This window comes from Pinus tabuliformis, chromosome 8 (assembly GCF_031772625.1).
Source record: "Pinus tabuliformis cultivar Carrire ecotype Pingquan chromosome 8, CPIR1, whole genome shotgun sequence".
In the NCBI taxonomy this organism is placed as follows: Eukaryota; Viridiplantae; Streptophyta; class Pinopsida; order Pinales; family Pinaceae; genus Pinus; species Pinus tabuliformis.
Window position 1 is genome coordinate 680,270,054 of NC_142294.1, and position 21,749 is coordinate 680,291,802.

The window sequence follows — 21,749 nt, forward strand, 5'->3', positions numbered from 1 at the left end:
AACAGCAACAATAGCAACAACAACAACAACAACAACAGCAGGAAGAAAATGAAAATGATGATCAAATAAGGTTTGAAGCCACTCCACCACTCAAGAGATTAGGTAGGAAAGCTCAAATGCCTGTAAGATATAGGGAAAATGCTTTTATAACTAGTATGATGAATGCGGTTGAACCTTCTAGTTATAAAGAAGCAAATGAATGTAGTGAATGGAAAACAACCATGAAACAGGAATATGATTCAATAATCAGAAATAACACTTGGGAATTGGTTGAACTTCCTAGAGGAAAACAAACCATAGGTTGTAAATGGTTATATAAACTGAAGATTAATGCAGATGGAACCATAGAAAAACTAAAAGCTAGGTTGGTAGCAAAGGGGTACTCACAAAAATAAGGGATAGACTATGAAGAAACCTTCATCCCCTGTAGCTAAATTGAATACTATTAGAATGTTAATTACTTTAGCTACTAAGAAACATTAGAGAATTCACCATCTAGATGTAAAGTCTGCATTTTTGAATGAGAACTAAAAGAAGAGGTTTATCTAGAACAGCCGGAAGGGTTTGTCCAGAAAGGAAAAGAACATTTAGTCTGTATATTGAAGAAAGTACTTTATGGACTAAAACAAGCTCCCAAATCTTGGTATGAAAAGATTGATTCATTTTTTTTGCAAGCTGGCTATAATAGAATAAAAAATGACCCTAATATTTACACCATGAAAGATGAACAAGGGTGCGTAGTGTTGTTTTCGTTGTATGTAGATCATTTGATCATTACAAGTGATGCTATATATCTCATTGATGAAATCAAGCAACAGATGTCATAGGTGTTTGACATGAAACACCTCGGTGAAATCAAATACTATTTAGGTCTAGAGATTTGGAGAGATTCAGGTCAAACATTTATGTCCCAAGCAAAGTATGTCAAAGGCCTGTTAGAAAAGTTTAGGATGGATCAGTGTAAGCCCACAACTGGTTGGGAGTCTAATCTACCTAACCACCACCAGACCTGATTTGGCTTATGCAGTCAGTGTGCTAAGTCAATTTATGTCTAAGCCACTTAAAAGCCATTGGAATGTAGCGAAAAGTGTTTTGAGGTATCTACAAGGTACTGTAGATTACGATATTATTTACACTGACTCCTCTAATGTTATATTGGCAGGATTTGCAGATTCAGATTGGGCTGGAAATGTAGATGATCGCAGATCTATAACAGGTTATGCATTCAGCATTGGATCCGGGGTGATCACATGGAGCAACAAGAAGCAGAACACAGTTTCCTTGTCCTCAACGAAAGCAGAGTATCAAGCCATGTGTGCAGCAACGTGTGAGGCAATTTGGTTGCAGAGACTTCTCCAGGATGTTGGGGAAGAACAGATAGATGAAAAAACAATCAAATGTGATAATCAGAGTTCAATCAAACTTGCCAATAATCCGGTGTTTCACAAAAACACTAAACATATTGATACACAATTCCACTTTGTCAGGGAGAAAGTGCAATCCAAAGAAATCCATTTGGAATATTGTAATACATGAGATAATGTTGCAAACATTTTCACTAAGCCTCTTGGAAAAGTTAAGTTTCAAATTTTTAGGCAGATGTTAGGTATATTTGTGAACCCATTCTCCATTAATGGGGAGTGTTGAAGATAATGGAGAATATTTTATAATAGGTAGAGTTGGTTCACATAACCTCAATATAGGAATTAGTTTCTATTTCTTAGGATGTTGTTCTAACTTCCCTAAAACCATGTTTTTTATTTAATGTGTAACGTGCATGAACAATGTAGAGAGTTCTGCAGATCCAGAATCTCCTAGTTCAGACTCTCTTTTGTAGAGTTGACCAGTGGTTTTTAATTCTTTAATACAAACATTGTCATTCTTATCAAACAATAATAAAATTTGAGTGAGTCCAGTTATGGAAAGCCCCACTGAACTTCATGCCTCATTTCTTGCTCCTCTTGTGGTGTAAAATCATTTTCAATGTTCAACAACTCTCGCATTTCTTCCACTGTTTCACAGGCTGCAATTACGTCGGTAATAGTTTGACAGTTCAAGTTGAGAAGCATGGTTATGTCCAGATAATGGGTAGCCTGTGCAAGTTGGAACAGAGTCTAATGATCAAAATTGACAAACTCGACATCCCATGGGTCAACCTCACCTTGGGTTGTATGATGTACATGATATGTGCAATATTTGATAATCTTTTCTAAAATGTCGCTGGGCACACATGAAAGAGGAATGATATTTTTAGTGCCTACGATGTCAATAAACTTCTTTATTATCCCTGACTGCAACGCCATGGTTTCTGGCACCTCCAGCCATTGGAGCTATTCACTCTCACAATTAATTGATCATTCTGTAAATCCACCTCCTGCTTCCTCTATATTTCCATTTCCATTTCCATTGCACACGATGATGCTGAATTTAATGTAGAGATACACTATGTTCAATTAACTTCAATATTCTGATCATCAAAGATAAGCAACCAATGATTTTCTTGCTATGGTTTCTATTTGTATTTGTGAAATCAAATGAGGATATATATAGGGTAGCCATGATGGGTACTTTAGTTCATTGATTATTGGTCCTCCTTGTGTCCATAAGATCAGAGTCTTCGGTAATCAAGATGGACAACCAGTGTTCTTGAATGTGTTAACCTTTCCTAAAACAACATAAAAACACTCTTATTAATTAATTAAATATTGGTTAATAGTTAGTTCATATTAAAAGAAGTAAAATTGTTGAAGGTGTTAAATGGTTAAGTGTATGTGTTCTTTCTTAACAAAAATTACGAGTTAAAAGAAAAAGATATTTTATATATGCTTCCATAAAAGTGGTATTCTTTACTTTGCACACCCAATAAAGGAATACATTAATGTAATGTTAATGTTAATGTTAAGATGATTTTAAAATTAGAATATTATTAATTGTGTTGAGAGGCACTCTCTCAAGTCGAGAATAGTAGTAGTAGAAATGTCGTAATGTAATGTCTAGCATTTTGATTAAGTCAAATTACATAAATAAAAAACAAAAATTAAAAATTAAATTAATTAAACTATTAAAAAGAATATATTGTAATGTAATGTAGATATTTTCGTGGGGCCAAAATAAAATAAAGAAATATTTCAAAATAAAAATGAGCCATGGTATTGACCTATGGTATTGAGAACCCATGGTATTGGCCCATAGTCTTGACGTGAAATATATAGCCTATTTAAAGGGGGGAATTAAACTAGCCTAGATCCATTTTAGCTCCAATTCTAACTCTTTTAGAGTTAAAAGAGATTTGATCCTTCTAGGTGCTTGGTAAATCCAGAGTTGAGATAGATTCACATTGATATTATTATCATAAAAAAAATGTAAAATATATGTTTATGAATATTTATATAATCTATAAAATTAATGATTATAAATATTGTAAATAAAAAAACTTTGAAGGAGGTCTTGAACCTATATAATTAGTTTTTAGGAGTTCCTTGTAAGTATTTGAATGGGACACATGTACCATGAATAGGTTTTCTCCACTAGGCATGAGTGTCCAGACATAAAGATAGTTAGGAGAAAACTATGGCTATGGCTTTAAGCCCAGATTGGCATTTTTTGAGCTCAAGCACTATGAACCATTGATTGCATGGTTTGAATCCTTAGATTTTTTAGCATGTGTTAATTGTTTATTTTCACTTTTTAGAGACCTTAGGATTGGATTGTGAATATTGTTTGATTTTGTGATAAATTTTCATCTTGGTTGAATCGCCAAGGCAATCATGTAGAATGAAAGGTAAACCTCCTTAATACACACCTAGTCAAGTGGAAAGATAAAAACTGAAAGGTAAAATTCAACAGGATCAAAAGCCTCAGAAGAAATTGAAACATCAACTGTTTTACAATATGGGACAGTAGGAACCGAAGTGAATCTAATGCAAGAAATAAAATCAAGCTTAGTTTACTATGGTCCAGAGATTACTGATGTATTTCACATTGAATCTGATACTAGTGAAGTTTTGGATACTGAACTAACTGAACCAGAGGTAGAACATCCCGAGTTTGAAGTTTGTCAAGCTGAATCACCTTTAGTTGTTTTAGCTCCTACTCTTGAGCCACCTTCACCTAGAAGAAAGTTGATAGTTACGACTAAATTACCTCATGGATTAATTATCATTGAAGAAATTACCGAAGAGACAGAAACACCTCTTTCTCCATTTACCGGTAGTGAAACTTTTGACCCCAAGAGTTCCTTTCTCTCCTTTCCGACCTGACCCTTGGTATTCTACCACTTTGAGTTTTTTGGGTCATAATTTTTCACCACCACATATTCCTTTTTATTCGCTATAATGAACTATGTCAGAAATTCCTATTAGGAGCCAACCTATTGATTCATCTATGTTTACCATCTCCAAGGAATTGCTATTATATGGTGGTCAATCAGTTCCTTCCGGATACTAGTCACTTACTGGGACCTTTTCCGGAGTTGCTTCTTCTCTCCAACCTTCTACTTGGTCATCTAGTTTATCTACATCTACTATTCAAAGCATGAATTCACATGGTTTTTGGTAATTCAAGTAAACCTCAAGCAACCTCGACTAGTGTTTATTACCATCTTGGGGGAAAACCACCTTATCCTCCACTTGGAGGACAACTTATTGCTAGGGGCCAACCTTTTACCAGAACTTATGGTTAGATACCTCAACCTAGTCTAGGTTAACTTACTATAAATCAATCTTTACTTGGTACTCCTTATCCTAAGATGAACACTATTTGGAATCCTACTTTTACTCAACAGTATGGTCCAGTTTCTCCACAAGTGGCACTTTATCAACCTATTCAACCCACTGGACAAACGATTCCTCAAGTAATTGTTCCAAATATTGTCGTACCTGTCCAACAACTTGTTCAAGGGAATCCTCAAATAATTGTCCAACAACATGTCCAAGGAATTCCTCAAACACCTGTTCAACAACCGATTCAATGACTTTTTTGGATTGCAAGTTTCTGTGGAGTGGTTTTTGAGAGATTGAGTTCGGATAATCCACAGTGTTCATCTTTTTTGTCGACGTTTCGAGTCTAGAGCAAGACTCATCATCAGGACTTGTTTTTTCGAGATTACGTATCTCTTTCCATGTATCCCCTCCGTACAGGGCAACAATTTTGGATTGCAAGTTTCTGTGGAGTGGTTTTTGAGAGATTGAGTTCGGATAATCCACAGTGTTCATCTTTTTTGTCGACGTTTCGAGTCTAGAGCAAGACTCATCATCAGGACTTGTTTTTTCGAGATTACGTATCTCTTTCCATGTATCCCCTCCGTACAGGGCAACAATTTTGGATTGCAAGTTTCTGTGGAGTGGTTTTTGAGAGATTGAGTTCGGATAATCCACAGTGTTCATCTTTTTTGTCGACGTTTCGAGTCTAGAGCAAGACTCATCATCAGGACTTGTTTTTTCGAGATTACGTATCTCTTTCCATGTATCCCCTCCGTACAGGGCAACAATTTTGGATTGCAAGTTTCTGTGGAGTGGTTTTTGAGAGATTGAGTTCGGATAATCCACAGTGTTCATCTTTTTTGTCGACGTTTCGAGTCTAGAGCAAGACTCATCATCAGGACTTGTTTTTTCGAGATTACGTATCTCTTTCCATGTATCCCCTCCGTACAGGGCAACAATTTTGGATTGCAAGTTTCTGTGGAGTGGTTTTTGAGAGATTGAGTTCGGATAATCCACAGTGTTCATCTTTTTTGTCGACGTTTCGAGTCTAGAGCAAGACTCATCATCAGGACTTGTTTTTTCGAGATTACGTATCTCTTTCCATGTATCCCCTCCGTACAGGGCAACAATTTTGGATTGCAAGTTTCTGTGGAGTGGTTTTTGAGAGATTGAGTTCAGATAATCCACAGTGTTCATCTTTTTTGTCGACGTTTCGAGTCTAGAGCAAGACTCATCATCAGGACTTGTTTTTTCGAGATTACGTATCTCTTTCCATGTATCCCCTCCGTACAGGGCAACAATTTTGGATTGCAAGTTTCTGTGGAGTGGTTTTTGAGAGATTGAGTTCGGATAATCCACAGTGTTCATCTTTTTTGTCGACGTTTCGAGTCTAGAGCAAGACTCATCATCAGGACTTGTTTTTTCGAGATTACGTATCTCTTTCCATGTATCCCCTCCGTACAGGGCAACAATTTTGGATTGCAAGTTTCTGTGGAGTGGTTTTTGAGAGATTGAGTTCGGATAATCCACAGTGTTCATCTTTTTTGTCGACGTTTCGAGTCTAGAGCAAGACTCATCATCAGGACTTGTTTTTTCGAGATTACGTATCTCTTTCCATGTATCCACTCCACAGAAACTTGCAATCCAAAATTGTTGCCCTGTACGGAGGGGATACATGGAAAGAGATACGTAATCTCGAAAAAACAAGTCCTGATGATGAGTCTTGCTCTAGACTTGAAACGTCGACAAAAAAGATGAACACTGTGGATTATCCGAACTCAATCTCTCAAAAACCACTCCACAGAAACTTGCAATCCAAAATTGTTGCCCTGTACGGAGGGGATACATGGAAAGAGATACGTAATCTCGAAAAAACAAGTCCTGATGATGAGTCTTGCTCTAGACTCGAAACGTCGACAAAAAAGATGAACACTGTGGATTATCCGAACTCAGATTCAATGACTTGTTTATAGTTTTCCACATACCCTTATTCAAACACCTGTTTCGCAGCTAGTTCAAAGTTATCCACAGACACCTATTCTAGGAGTATCACAAACGGCCATTCAAGTTACCCCTAAAATATTTGTTCCTTAGACTACTTAGGTAATCCAATCGGTATTCCATCTGCAACATGATTGATCTTGTATATCCACTTGCAAGTTACCATTGATTTCCCTTCCTACCATGGAACAATCTCCTAGACATCATCGTTCATGATAAATTGATATTCTTCATTCATGGCCTCCTTTAATACTTGTTATCTAGTTGCTTCTTGATAAGTGAAAGGCTCTGCATCAATCGAGTTAGTCATGACAGCTGCATATCTAGAAAAAAATTTAGGTCTCTTAACTTTTTGGATGTGATAGCATGAATTGCATTTCCCTTTGCTTCTTCCAATGTAGATCTAAGTTATGCTGGTCTTTTTTTAATCTCTAGGACAACAACCAATTCCATTGGTTTACAAGGCCCTTTTGAATCTTCAAGAATTTTTGTTGAACTTAAATTCTCTTCCTTCGAAGCCTCTTGTTTTACTTCATAGGAATCCATGGATACTTCCTTATATTTCCAATATGAAACTTTTTCATTGAAAGTGACATCCCATCTGACCTCAATCCTTCGTTGTTATGGAATGTAGTCTCTATAGGCCTTTGATGATTCACCGTAACCAACAAATATACCTTTCTTTCTCGAAGGTTCAAACGTGTTCCTTTGTCCTTAGGAACATGAATATATACCGGGAAATAAAATATTCGCATATGTCCAACCAATGGATTTCATCTAGATAATGCTTCTTCATGAGTCATGTCTTCCAAAATTTGATGAGGACTTCAATTTTGAATACATATAACTGTCAATGATGATTCTCCCCATAAGAACATCGACAAATCCTAAGCATGCATCACAACCTTGATAGATTCTTCAATGGACCTATTCTTTCATAATTTGTAGGTCCCTATTTTAATATTGTAGCCCCCATATTGTATTTGTGTGCCCCATAGAAGCCCACTATTGTTATTGTTGTGCCCTTACATTATTATTGTTATGTAGGCCTTGATTATATTGTGACCCTTTAGACTCCTATATTTACCAAGGAGGTCTTTTCATTTGTATCATCCAAGAATTGTTCATTTATGTCATGCAAAAGGAGGTTTTCCCCTCAAAGAGGATTAGTTTCAAATCATTGATCTATATTTTCTTATATGGTTACATAACATTTATTATCCGAGCTTTTGATCTTAGGGTTTCGTTGCTTCAAATAGGTCTTCCTGGAATTTTTGCTATAAATTTTTTTCTACAAGGTTCACTATATTCTCGTAGATATGGTTCAATAAAGTTAGGGTATCTGTATGCTGTAGAATTCAGTCTCAAACAAGTGACTCTGGGAAATCATCATAAATTTCATTTTGGGTATCCATATTAAATTTTGTAAAAATTGGTTGAAAGTGATTGAACTTTAGTTTTTGGGGTACAAATTTTAGGGCCAAAGGTTTTTAACAACTTTTTGAGATTTTCCACTACTTCTCCGTCTCATCTTTAGTTACACTTGATTTGCAGATGTTAACATTCCCTCAGACTTACATTGTCTTCGCTGATGGCACTAGTTTGTAACACCCTCCTCCCACATCTACCCAAGTAACCAACCAACTGGGGTAAACATGTGACGAGAAGTTACTATGATATGATTTTACCTCATAAGTCATGTTAAGGAAGTGGAACCGACGGATCACACCATACAAACCTTCAACATTAGTATTAGAATCCTTAGGGACCATCTCAACTTTTCTGCCAACCAGTCCCTAGGTCCCATTGAGATTTTAGATCACTTGACCTCCGGACGCTCCCATGCTATAGGCCTAACAATGTTTAAGAGGCTCTGGATTCTCTCATAACAAGGCATGCCAACATCCAGGGAATAAATTGCATAATGGTGTGCCATCGTCCCCGTGTTTTGAGCCAATTTTTTAGGCCTAGAGCCCAGGTCATTGCCTGGAATTGAATAACACCTTATATATAGAATGATAACAAGGAAACGATAATACAAATGCAATTACTTGAATAAGACCTTGAATGGACCCGTACTAGCCATGACAGTAATCTCATCAAACATATCATGCATATGTAATCTACATGTGTAATTGACAGATGTAAGTATAGGGGTCTCACACTTAGCTTATAATTGCTAAGAATCTTTGATGTCTCAGCACATTAGCTGCCATTTCATCCATTAGTTCATAGATACAATGTTAATCCATTTACAAGTAAAAACATGATGAGAATCATACATATCTACTATCATAAAACATATACATAACTAGCATAATAACAACAAAAATACCAAGGAAATCACAACCATATAATCCACATATAAACCAGTATAATACTCATAGAAGGATGAGAAATAAGCTCATATCAATGATGTAAAATCCAAACCCAAGATGGGACTTCCACGTTCCACCTGACTATAGAATGGCCGAGCCAAATTTCTCTTCATCCATTCACCCTTGTGCCATATTCCAAGCATGAATGTGGGATCTCATAGAAAAAATCAATCCAAAACCATCTAGGGATTCTAGAGGCCAACCCCCTCAACTCAACAAAAAGTGGTTGCATCTCATGACCCAACATCACAAAACCATCATCAGATTGGTTTCTACCCAAGCCTTCTAGGGCTCCAGAGGGTTTGTTCCAACTAAGGCTTCCAGGACTTGTAACTCAACCCACATCTGTCGTTAGGCTTCCATAGCATTTTTCCAACCAAGGCTTCCAGGACTAGTAACTCCACCTACCAACGGTTTCCAGAGCGTTTTTCCAACCAAGGCTTCAAGGACTAGTAACTCAACCCAATTTTTTATAGGGCTTCCAAAACATTTTTCCATCCAGGGCTTCCAGGAACTAATAACTCAACCCAAGCTAAAGGAAACATGAGAACCAACCAAAACAAAACAAGGAAATAAACCCACAATCTCCATGGCTATCCAGGAAATGGCAAGGATAGGAAATCCACTGTCAATCCAATCAATCCTCCATGCCAGTGATAGATCATGACCAATAGTCCACATGCATATTCCATGCAGGCCAAAACTAGTGAGGAAAACATATATGCAACACGGTACCTACAAGCCAAATTTGTTATAGCTATTGATCCTGATGTCCTCTTGTGCTTTCTTAATCTTCCTTTGCCTTCTGGCTCGAAAACTCCAAGTATACAACACTCTCCAAGAATGCTCGAAGAAAACTCTAGGTGTCCAAGAGTATGAGAGAGAGAATAATGAGAGAGCTCCAAAACTGAACTAACCAAATTCTATGTAATGATTCTCAGAAGCCTTTTTATGAATTAGGCCTTTATTTCTTCATTTTCCATTATTTTCCTTCATTTTCCTCCTCACATGCAACCTGTGACCTTCCGCCTCACTTTTCTCCTAATTTCCATTATTTTCATAAATAAATGAGCCAAAATGACATTTTGTATTTCCAAATCCTTAGCCATTTCCTTTACTAATTTCCTTAGCCATTAATAACCAAATGAACACCCACACTAGGATGTCTTACCCAACATTCAACATGGAATAAGTGTCCCATCAATCGTGGTTATTATTTTGCCTTTATTAACTTTTATTACATGGAATTTTCACCAGGGTTGTTACATGGTCATAGTACTCAGAATTTATGTTCTGCAGCCCGGGTCATTTATTCGCCCACAGTGAGTTAGTTTCTATTCATGGGATATGCCTTGGTCGAACAACGAACAATATTACAAAATCTAGCACATTGATTGAGCTATTATTTGATGCCATTGTATTTGGCATTTGTCGGTTGACCATTAGGTTAGATTCGCAACTCGTGGTATTACATTTGAATTTTTTTTATTCAATTAGAAGTGCTTTCATGTTAAGGATGTTTTTTCGGGTTCATCTCTTGGAAAGGGAGTTTGATTATATTGAGTATCAACATATTCTAAGAAATTTAAACACATTAATAGATGCATTAGCTAATTAAACTTAAATTGGCACTTGTAAAACATTTGTAAAGAAATCAATGAAATATTCATTCATATATTGTATGAGATATACAGAAATAGAAGTAGTAGCTTTCATTAGATAAAAGTATGTAAATAGTGTGGCTTTTACAAAAAAATATAATCCAAAGACATGAGACCCCGTGGCCTTTATTTTCCAAACATGCTGATACATTATCAAAAATAAAAAAATCTAGCCCTGAGACTAGTGATTACGCATCATCGTTATCATGGTATCATATAATAGCATGTGCTAGTCATTGTGGCAAATGGTTAATAGGTCAAAGAACCCCTGCAGTATGCCTCTAGTAGCGGAGAGGAAAGTCATCTATCGTGGCATTCAGAATGTCCAAAGTTAACCTCTCAAGGATGTGCTCTATCTTTATGAATATCTCTGCCACCTCCACGTTCTATGCTATAAGAGAAACTGGCTTCTCACCACATCGATCATATCTACATAATACAACTGATCTCATTGTGATCCAGGTCCAGGTGTGAAGAAGGACCTTTCCAAGACCTTTTACTTTCGTGATGTGTTAAAATTTTATTTTAAAAGAACATTAACAAATACAGCTACAGACTGTAAAGAAGAGGAACATAACAATCATCAGCACATGAAAACAAAATCTGTTGATAACGGAGTTCGTCCAGGAGGGACTACGTCTCCGGGCCCCGGTGTTAAGATGGTGTAGGCCGCAGCATTATGTGTTGTCAATAAAGATGATGTACACAGAGATGATGTCTCGATCATACAATGAAGAATTCCCTCATGTAGGAGTGGCTCTAAGAGATGTTCCATAGCTAGAACTGTCAATTAAATGACTCCTATCAGTATAACACAAAAACAAGCATGGTGCGCATCCCGCCAACATGGCACAAAAGGGATGTCAAAGAAAAACACATGCATGACGACAACAAGAGTATCCCAGCAACATACAACAAGGGATCTCAAAGCATAACATGATAAGTTATGGTAGAAAGTAATTCACATAAAAATATTCCACATCAAATCAAGCAAGGAATCATGAAAATATGTAATAAACAAGATCTTGCATCAACATCAATCATGGATCTGTACAACATAATGCAGAAAGAAGAAGTACATGAACACATCATATACCTTGCAACCAAGCGCCATCTGAAGAAGTGGATGTCACACTGCTGAAGCTGCTTGGACCATTGCTCTCAACACATCGATCTTCATGAAGATGGCTGCTTGTACATGAATGTGGACATCTACACTGGCACTTGGAAAAGTGACAAGAAGAAGAAATGAGAGAATAATAAATATAAAGCCACCATCAGATTTTTGGTGTCGAGTAGTGCTAAATCGACTATCCAAAATCCGAATTCTGAGAAGTTGAGAATTCTAGGCTCAAGGAATCTCCTAGATTCCCCCGGGATTCCTCAAAGATTCTGTTCCATGGATGGACTATAAATCTAAAACTCAGATGTCGAATCTGATCACTCCATTGCAATCCCTATGGAAAACCATGAAAAACAAGTATAAATTTGACTATATTCTGAAATGTCAAAATTTTACCTCCTTGGGAAAATTTCATGGCTCATGGTTCCGCTCCCTATTTTTGCTGAAACCATGGTTCCATGTGCATTTTGAAACTTACTGAAAAATGCAGAACTCTAATGGAAAAATGGACAGCACTGTTGTGCTCGTGGCGATGAGAGGTGTAAAAACCATATAAAATTTGTCAATTTTTGAGAAGTTAAAAATTTTGCCTTCCTGCAAAATTCATGGTTCCTACATTAAAAAATTATTAAACTGCCTCAATTTGCGTGCCCGCTCTTGTGTCGAAATTCATGCAGTCCTTCTCCTTCCTTCTCTAGAAAAAATGAGTTCTTAAATAAATTCATGGGTGAATTTACCAGTGAACCTGTTTGGGTGGATTGGCAAAGGCATTAAAGTAGTGTGGAGGTCGTTAGGTGGTCAAATCCCACCCCTCCACAAATATCGCAATACAGAATTTTTTATGATCCGCATATATCTATATATATATATTTTTAAACAAATTTCGGGTGGCGAGCCTGTCCTTCATGCAGCGCGCACCCACCCGCATACCCGTTGCTATTAACTGCACAGTGAAATTTTCGTGGTTTACAAGGTTTGGGTCAGTGGTGTATTACATTTATGGCATGTTTAACTAACCATACCACATTCCGTTGACCATCCATGCCATTTAATATGGCTTCTCCTACATGCGTTGGTATTTTTATTGTTTTGAAGTTTGTTCTAAAACCATACATATATTAACCATATTTCATATATGGTTTTCCTTTTGTTTGATTTTGATATAGGTTGATTTTTGATATATGGTTTTTGTTTTTTGGTTGTATATAGTTCTTTTAATAACTATATTAAAATGATTTTTGTTTTATGGTTTATTAATAACTATCCATATATATATATATATATATATATAATGATATGGTTATTATTTTGTCTTTTTGTGCAGGTGCAAGAGGTCAATGATGGGTTGCCATGTGTCAGTGGCTGATGGGCTGCCATGTGGGTCTCACTCACTTACTGGGATGCCATGTGGCACACTGTGGACCCCACTTTTTCCCTTATCCTGTCAAACTTTGAAGAACTCTATCTTTTGCATATGAGCTTAGTTTGACGAATTGTTCACACCTATGCGATCAGGATGACGAGATCTATGATCTAGTCCTATGTCGAAGTCATTCCGATGACTTTAGTTTTGAGCATCCATGATTCCTCCTTGTCTTGTGTGTGTTCCTGAAGATCCACTTGGATCACATTGGGGCCACATCTGCATGATCATTTTGGATAATTAGTTTTGGATGCCATAAATAACAAAAAATGAAAATTTTAAAAAATCAACCAAAATGTGAAATTGTACCTATAGCACCCCACTCCATCACAAGAGACAATGACATGGTCAGATCTCATATGTAGTCCATTCCTATATACAAAAAATCTTCAATCATAATGATATGATTTTCCAACCATAAGTGTAAACCATTTTAGCATGTGAGGGTCACGAGGCCCTCCTCTCTCTATAGCTACCTATGGAGCCAGAAGAGGAATCTTCTCCAAAGCAAATGAAATAACGAAGGAACCATACCCAAATTTTTTGAGTTTACCTGTTCTAACCCTAGTTAGTTTCCCCTTCATATTGGTAACTACAACCTCACTCCAGTTAAATATGGTACCTACACTACCACATAGTCATGCAATAGTGAACCTGATGGCTTTCAAAGGAATTTGTGCTATGGTCTTGATGTCAATCCTGCCATCTTTGAGAGCTTCTCCTCAAGTACAATGTTGTAGAAAATAGGTAACATTAGTTTCACCACCTCGCCTATGCCCATACAAGTTGATTTCCACCCCAAGGTGTGGAAGTCCACTCAGGAAGTAAATGTCATCAACATCAATGACAAGTCTATGGTCTCTAACTATGAAACATTTTTCCTGAACATCCCACTTGCCTACCATCCATTCTAGCAAGTCTAATTGAGCCTTTATGCATGGAATGGTAAACAACTTGTAGAACCCATAATTTGTCAAGGCCTATATGGTTGTTGGAACAACTATATCTTGCTCTTCGTGCTCACATTCTTTCCATTCCATATTTGTGGTTCAAAAGCCTACAATTAAATATAAAACATCATTAGAATGAATTATGGAGAGAATTTTTTATGCTCTTGACCTACGAGAAATTCTAGAATACCAAATATGCGACAAAATACAACCCAGAACACAGAATAAAATGTGAAAAATAGCAAGTATTTTATTATTCAGGGACGAAAGCAATGTTCACTTGCCTCTTCGAGGGGGCAACCTCCAACAGAGCAAAGTTCGATTACAAAATAAGGCTAGATATTTCGCCATGGGGAGTCTCTAGCCTCTATATAGGATTCATACATACAATACCATAGGTCATTACCATGGTTCTCTCAATACCATATATCTAATACCATGGCCTGTTTGCAACTAACTATGGTCCTTTCTTAAATGCGGGTCAACCACTTCCAATTATTAATACGAGATTTCTTGAATCTTTAACTAACTATGACTACGAATCGACCCTATTGGTTTTATTACATAAATAAATGGGTTAGGGTTGGACCCTAACAGAATTAGCAAAACAAGTGGGCATTTTCTATCTTATTTTTCTTGTCCTCGGCACTGTACTCAGTCGACTATTGTGAATAGTGCACATGTGCATGGTTTCTTTGTTTAAAACTGTGCACATAGCATTAAAAAATAAGTCTATGTGCGTAGGTCCGATAAGGGTGACCTGCGTACATTGAGGGAAAAAATCATTTTGAAAACCCTCCCCAAAAAACCTAAATCCACACTGAAAAGCTAAATAAATGGCATGAAAATGAAGAGCTCAGAAAGAAAATCTACCCGGAGAAGATGGCTCATGATTTCGTCCAACTATTTGCCTGTATTAACTGATATAGAACTAATTAACTGTTATCACCAAGAAACACTTCCAAATCTAGAACATATACATGACTACCATTAAATAAATTCATCTATATATGTGCTTCTTATGCATAAAACGTGCATACACATCTCAAGACATATTCATCAAACTATATTAATCGTTAAGCTGGATATGATGTCTCTCCACTATATATTTGCTGAGCCTGCCTATTGTTCGGGTTCGAATTTCATTGGGTAGGCATTTGGGGTTGCTTGGGTGGAGCAAAGTGTAGGAGTTGTGGTTGGGTAGGTGGTGGAGGCAATAGAGCTAGAGCATTGTTGTAATAGGGCCTCCAACCCTAGAGTGGTGTATTCTACTGAGGTTGTGGTGGAGCATAAGGTTGAAATGACTGGCTGGCTAGCTAGGAATGATACTGAGATGCATAGGACCAAGGAGGGGGAGTAGACCAGGAAGAATGAGCATGGGGTCCCCAAGAAGGTATACTTGTGGTTTGGTTGGGGTTGTAATATGCATGGGTTGACCCTTGCATGCCCTGCTGGTATGGTTTAGGCCCATGAGGTCTCGTTTGGTTAATGTAGCAAAGTTGCTTAGTGACCCCTTCGGCTCCTTGATATACAACTTTGAGTCCAGGTAAATAAGGGCGCTTATCTATGGAGTGGTTTTCTTCACAGATCAAGAAAATTTCAATACAGTTCAATGGACATTCATTCCTAGGATGCCTCCTGGTGCATTTAGGACAAAAGATGGCCAAGGCTCTCTCTGCTTCCTCTTGCTTTCTTTTAATGTTCATGGTTTTCATTTGTAAGGCATGGGTTTGCAACATCTCACTTTTAAAATCGTATAGCATATTTCCAATTTCACCCTTGATGGATGAGTGGGAGGATGATGTACTAGCCATAGATTGACTACCCCTACCCTTTTTCCTAGCTACCCTAGAATGGTTTCTAAAGACAGTATTGATATCCTCATAGGGTAATTAGTAGATATCTCCTCTTGCTAGCAAATGTAAGGTATCTAGAAGATCTTCTCCTACTCCCCTGAGCAGGACCAAATTTAGTGACTCAGGATCAAGTGTGCACTTGGCCCTTTTGTAACTGAGGTGGAATCTTTCTTTGTAGTCTTCTAAGGATTCATCCTCGCCTATGGTCATCTTGAAAATTTCTTCTTTAGTATCCTTTGACCTACAGTAGTCTTGATATTTTTTGTTAAAGGCATGCTGCATCTGAGCCCAAGTTGTGATGCTATCTCCAGGTAAGCCCATGAACCATCACAATGTTGCATCCTTGAGGGTAGATGGAAATAGTCTTAACTTTTTCTCATCATCTGTATATTAAGTCATAGGTTCGGCATATAACAACAAACTCAAATAGGAAAGTGTCAAGGTCCTCTGTAGTCAGGCCGTGGAAACGAGGTAGGGCAGAGGGGCTTATATCTTTCATCTTAGTGTCCCCGTTGGTTTCCCTAATGGGGAAGGCACCCTCAAATCTCTCTCTATTCCCTCTGTCATTTCGGTTTTTAGCCATTGGTTCAGTAGGAATGGGTTCCTCTTCTTCTTCTTCCCATTTAGGTTCTTCAAATATTTCAGGTTTCTCACCTAAAGGTTCCTCTAGTTCACAGCCACCGAAGAAGAGAGAAGGTTGACTGTTGGATGCAGTGGGGGTATTTGGCAAAATTTTTCCTAGGTTGTCCCTATTACTACGAGGCATGAAAGGAAATGTTTTTGGGTTGGTTTTGTAATTGTTTTAAACTCGAAAGTACTTGCAGAAATGAAATTGCTGATTGAATGAAAATCACTGATAGGATGAAATAGCTACTTGCTAAATTAAAATCCTACTAGTAGAATGGAAAGGAAAGCAGATAATGGACAATGAAAGAAAAGAAGCAACTAGATTACTTTTGTGGAAATAAACTAACAGCAGAATATTGGAGATAAGAAATAGAAGAAAAAAAGCAGTAATCACATTCTACTTAGACACCTCCTCGACAACGGTGCCAAAAAGTGATGAGTACCAGTATTGTAGCAAGGATGTTGCAACTCCTAGGCTACCAGATTTACTTATCAACCCAGGGTTTGTACAAACTTGGAGGTGATAGTGTTGTATGCACAAATAAAAGTGAAGGTCCTACCTGTTGTCACTGTTCATCCGGCGAGAGACCCAAGGGGTTCCAAGACAAAGTTCTATAGAGTCAAAAGAAGCTTGATTCTTTGATGGATGAAGAGAAAATCTACTCTAAGAGAGCTACTCTACTGCAGTAATGAAGAAATCAACATGTAATGCTAAACCACACCATATCTTAATTAACCAATTAAACAGTGATGCTAAGCAGAATTTCTAAATCAACACTAAACAAATGCTACTATCTAAGCTGCATAAGTGAAGAGCATCAAACCATACTAGTATGTAAACAAAAAGCTAAACTAAATCTGTTTTCACTTTTTTGGGTTTTTTAGGCAAAATCAAGTATGCAAATTAATTGTTCTTGTGGATGTGACAGGTGAATGGAAGGTAATGGAGGATGGCTAGAAGGTTTATGGAGTGGTTGGATGGTGTGGAAGGGTCCTAGGAGGCTTTGTGTGACTTCCTAGAGGTTTCCCATCAATTCGGGCTCAAAACAAGTTGTTTCAAGAAAACCTACAGGATGTAGTAGAAACCTACAGGATGATGCTCTAAGAATTACAAGAAACCTATAGGATACAACTGAGAGGTAATTGTGAGGTGTTGGGAAGATTGGGAAAGGTGTATTATGAGTGGAATGGGGTGTTAGAAGGTCTAGGAGCACTCAGGAGTCAATATCCAAGATAAGCGATAGCTAGATTTGCTCAATGTAACTAGGGGAATTTCAATGAAAAATGATAAAAAAAAATAGTGAGGGTGATGGTGGAACAAGAGATGGCTAAGGTGGATGAAGTGGAAGGTGGCTACTGGTGATGAAGTCTAGGTTTCCTCCTGAAGTACCTGCTTTTCTTAAAACATGTGTGTCTTCCAAGAACTATGCAACAAGATACATTTTCATAGACCAGAAAAGCATGAATCAATTTCCTATACTATGCATGAAGAAAGTTGCTGAAGGGAATGAAAGCATTAGTGAGATCTTATTGCATAAATGAGGTGGAAAAAAATGAAAATGAAATCTGCCTTGCAACATGAACCAAATAGTGAATCAAAGACAACAAACTCCAAAGCTCATGCAAGAACTAGAAATCTGTGTTTTTGGGGTTTCTGAAGGGTCCCTTCCTTAAGTCATGGTCCCAGAGGGAGGAAGTGAGGCCGAGACACCTACTGAAAACCTTATGGTTATCCTTTTTCTCCTTGCTAACCTGCTACTTGAAAGAAGGCACAAATGGAAACAAACTATCACACAACCAATCTAATCTACACCATTGTAATGGAAATGCATCTACTAAACAAATGAACAATTAAACTATGAATCTATACTAGCATACATGTAAAATAAAGAGGAGCCTTGACAGCTAGGGTTGGGCCATAATCTAAGAGATTTAGCCCTCTGAGTTAACTCAGTGCTGGCTCAAAACAAAACTCATTCTTATTATCAAAACAATGGATTACATAAAAATTGTGACAAGTCTTGCAACTCGGAAATAGAGTAGAGTTTTACAATAAAAAATCTGAATCCTATTGAGGTCATAGGCCTCTCTACATATACATATGAAGTCTTCAATGACTTCCTTAAAATTAGGGAGGCTCGGCTCCCAAACTCGAGATAAATTGATGCTTTGCCTTTCACTTGCTCGACCGCCTTGTAGTCCTCATGATTTGGCTGTTTGCACTCCGAGCTGATGGAGGAATATTTGAATGGAGGGGTAGTAAATGAGGAGGATTTACCTCCTATAATTCCTCTCCCTTGTCCCATTCGAGTTTTTACCATGGTATTTGCCAAAATTCCTTGCTTTTATCCTTTAATCCTGCATTAAATGCACATTAGACCACAAAGCAAAATATCCAACTCTAACTCATCTCATAAACAAAATAGAATCAAAAGTATGCAATAAGTTATGAGAATAGTTGGTTTGACTAAGCCAGGAGATGAATTAAGTCCCATATAATTACCCAATGATGGGGCTCATCATCAGCTGAGCATCTGGGTATTCCTGTGCAATGGCATCAAGATTGGGATGGCTATATTAATGTGCTAAAAGAATCCCATGTACGAATAAAGGAAGGCGTCGATGAACTTGTTTGGGCCCCTACTTCTCATGGCACTTATTCCCCCAAAGCTAGTTATCCCATCATTCATGTTTCCCATAGGCTGCCTGAGCTATTTGATTGGTGGTGCAGTCTATGGAAATTAAAAGCTCCTCCGCGAACTAAACTATTCATGTGGAATGTTCTACGAAAGAAGACACCAATAGGGGTCAATCTATTGAAATGATATTTCTCCAGCCCCTCATGGTGCATTCTCTGTCAACAAGCAGAGGAAGCAAATAATCACCTTTTTCTGTTATGCCTGACGGTGCTTCACATTTGGGAACAGGTTCTAGCTACATTATCCTTAAAAAACAGATGGCATGGTCTCAATGTTTTAGAAGCTTGGGAACTATGGAGAGCTGAGATTTTGAACAATAGATTCCACTACCTTCTGTTACTTAATTGTTGGACTGTTTGGCTCATCAAGAATGGGATCATTTTCAGAGATAGAGTGGCTTGATGGTCGTCTTCCATTGCCAAAATTGTATTTGCATATCATGAAATCCCAGAAGAGAATCACACCCTTGCTGGCTGCGTTGTGACACCTGAAGTCATCGATCACAATCTACCTTGGGCATATTTTGATGGTGCAACACAAGCACAGGGGTGTTGGGGTGGTATAATATTGCATAAAACTAAAAATCGTCTCTACATAATTCATATGGGTTTAGGAATGGGGATAAACAATTTTGCAGAATTGATCTCTCTTAGACACCTCCTCCATTTTTTTTCTTGCAAATGCATGCAATCACATTCAGATATTTGGATATTCTAAAATCATCATCAATTAGTTCAACAACACATCTGCATGTCATATGCACTCTCTCGGAAACATTTTGGATGAATCATGATCTTGAAAGAACAAATTAATTATCTCTTGCCAACACATTTATAGGGAGTGTAATACGGTTTTCGACCAACTTTCTAAGGAGGCTATGGCACATCCCAGAGGACAATCGATAATACAAGAGAATCTAGGAGAAGAACATTACCAGTATTATCATCGTCCCTATATAGATTGGTTCTATCAATGGGCCGCTAGGCCCTAATTTTTGGAAGTATATAGCAGTGACACTATCAATACTTGTTTTTATACATTGCATATATCCTTTATATGAACATTTTCAGTATACCCTGTGTGGTAAATTATGTACAGACACATATTTTTGATGGCCTCGGCCAAACATACTACATATGCCATACAGGCATCTACTACATGTGATTTTCTGTATGAATGGAAAATTACGATTTTTCCTCAAGGAAAACAAATACTCATAGAAAGATGAGAAATAACCTCATATTGACAATGCAAAATCCAAACCCGAGATGGGACTTCCACATTCCACCTAACTGTAGAATGGCTAAGCCAAATCTCTCTTCAACCATTCACCCCCATGCCATATTCCAAGCATCAATGTGGGATCTCATAGAACACATCAATCCAAAACCATCTAGGGCTTCTAGAGGCCCACCCCCTCAACCCATCAAAAAATTGATTCCACCTCATGATCAGACATCACAAAACCATCATCAGATTGGTCTCTACCTAGGCCTTCTAGGGCTCCAGAGCGTTTGTTCCAACCAAGGCTTCCAGGACTAGTAACTCAACCCACATCTGTCATCGGGCTTCCAGAGCTTTTTCCAAGTAGGGCTTCTAGGACTAGTAACTCAACCCATCAAGGGTTTCTAGAGTGTTTTTCCAACCAAGGCTTCAAGGACTAGTAACTCAACCCAAGCTGTTACAGGGCTTCCAAAACATTTTTCCAACCAAGGCTTCCAGGAACTAATAACTCAACCCAAGCTAAAGGAAACATGAGAACCAACAAAAAAAAACATGGAAATAAACCCATAATATCCATAGCTATCCAAGAAATGGCAAGGCTAGGCAATCCACTGTCAATCTAGGAAATCCTCCATGCCAATGATAGATCATGACCAATAATATTCCATGCATGCCAAAAATATTGAGGAAAACATATATGCAACTTGGTACCTTCAAGCCAAATTCGTTGTAGCTATTTATCTCGATGTCCTCTTGTGCCTTCTTGATCTTCCTTTGTTTTCTGGCTACAAAACTCCAAGTATGCCACACTCTCCAAGAGTGCTTGAAGAAAACTCTAGGTGTCCAAGAGTATGACAAAGTGAGAATAATGAGAGAGCTCCAAAACTGAACTAACCAAACTCTTTTTACTGATCCTCAGAAGCCTTTTTATGAATTAGGCCTTTATTTTCTTCATTTTCCATTATTTTCCTTCATTTTCCTCCTCGCATTCAACCTGTGATCTTCCACCTCACTTTTCTCCTAATTTCCATTATTTTCATAAATAAATGGGCCAAAATGCCATTTTGCATTTCCAAAGCCTTAACCATTGCCTTTACCAATTTCCTT

The 21,749-nt window shown here is 37.6% G+C and overlaps 1 pseudogene; it reads right to left on the bottom strand.

The window, feature by feature from the left end:
- Positions 1 to 1,916: 1,916 nt before the first annotated feature.
- Positions 1,917 to 21,749, bottom strand: part of LOC149237415 (ruBisCO large subunit-binding protein subunit beta, chloroplastic-like) — a 106,048-nt pseudogene continuing 86,215 nt past the window's right edge.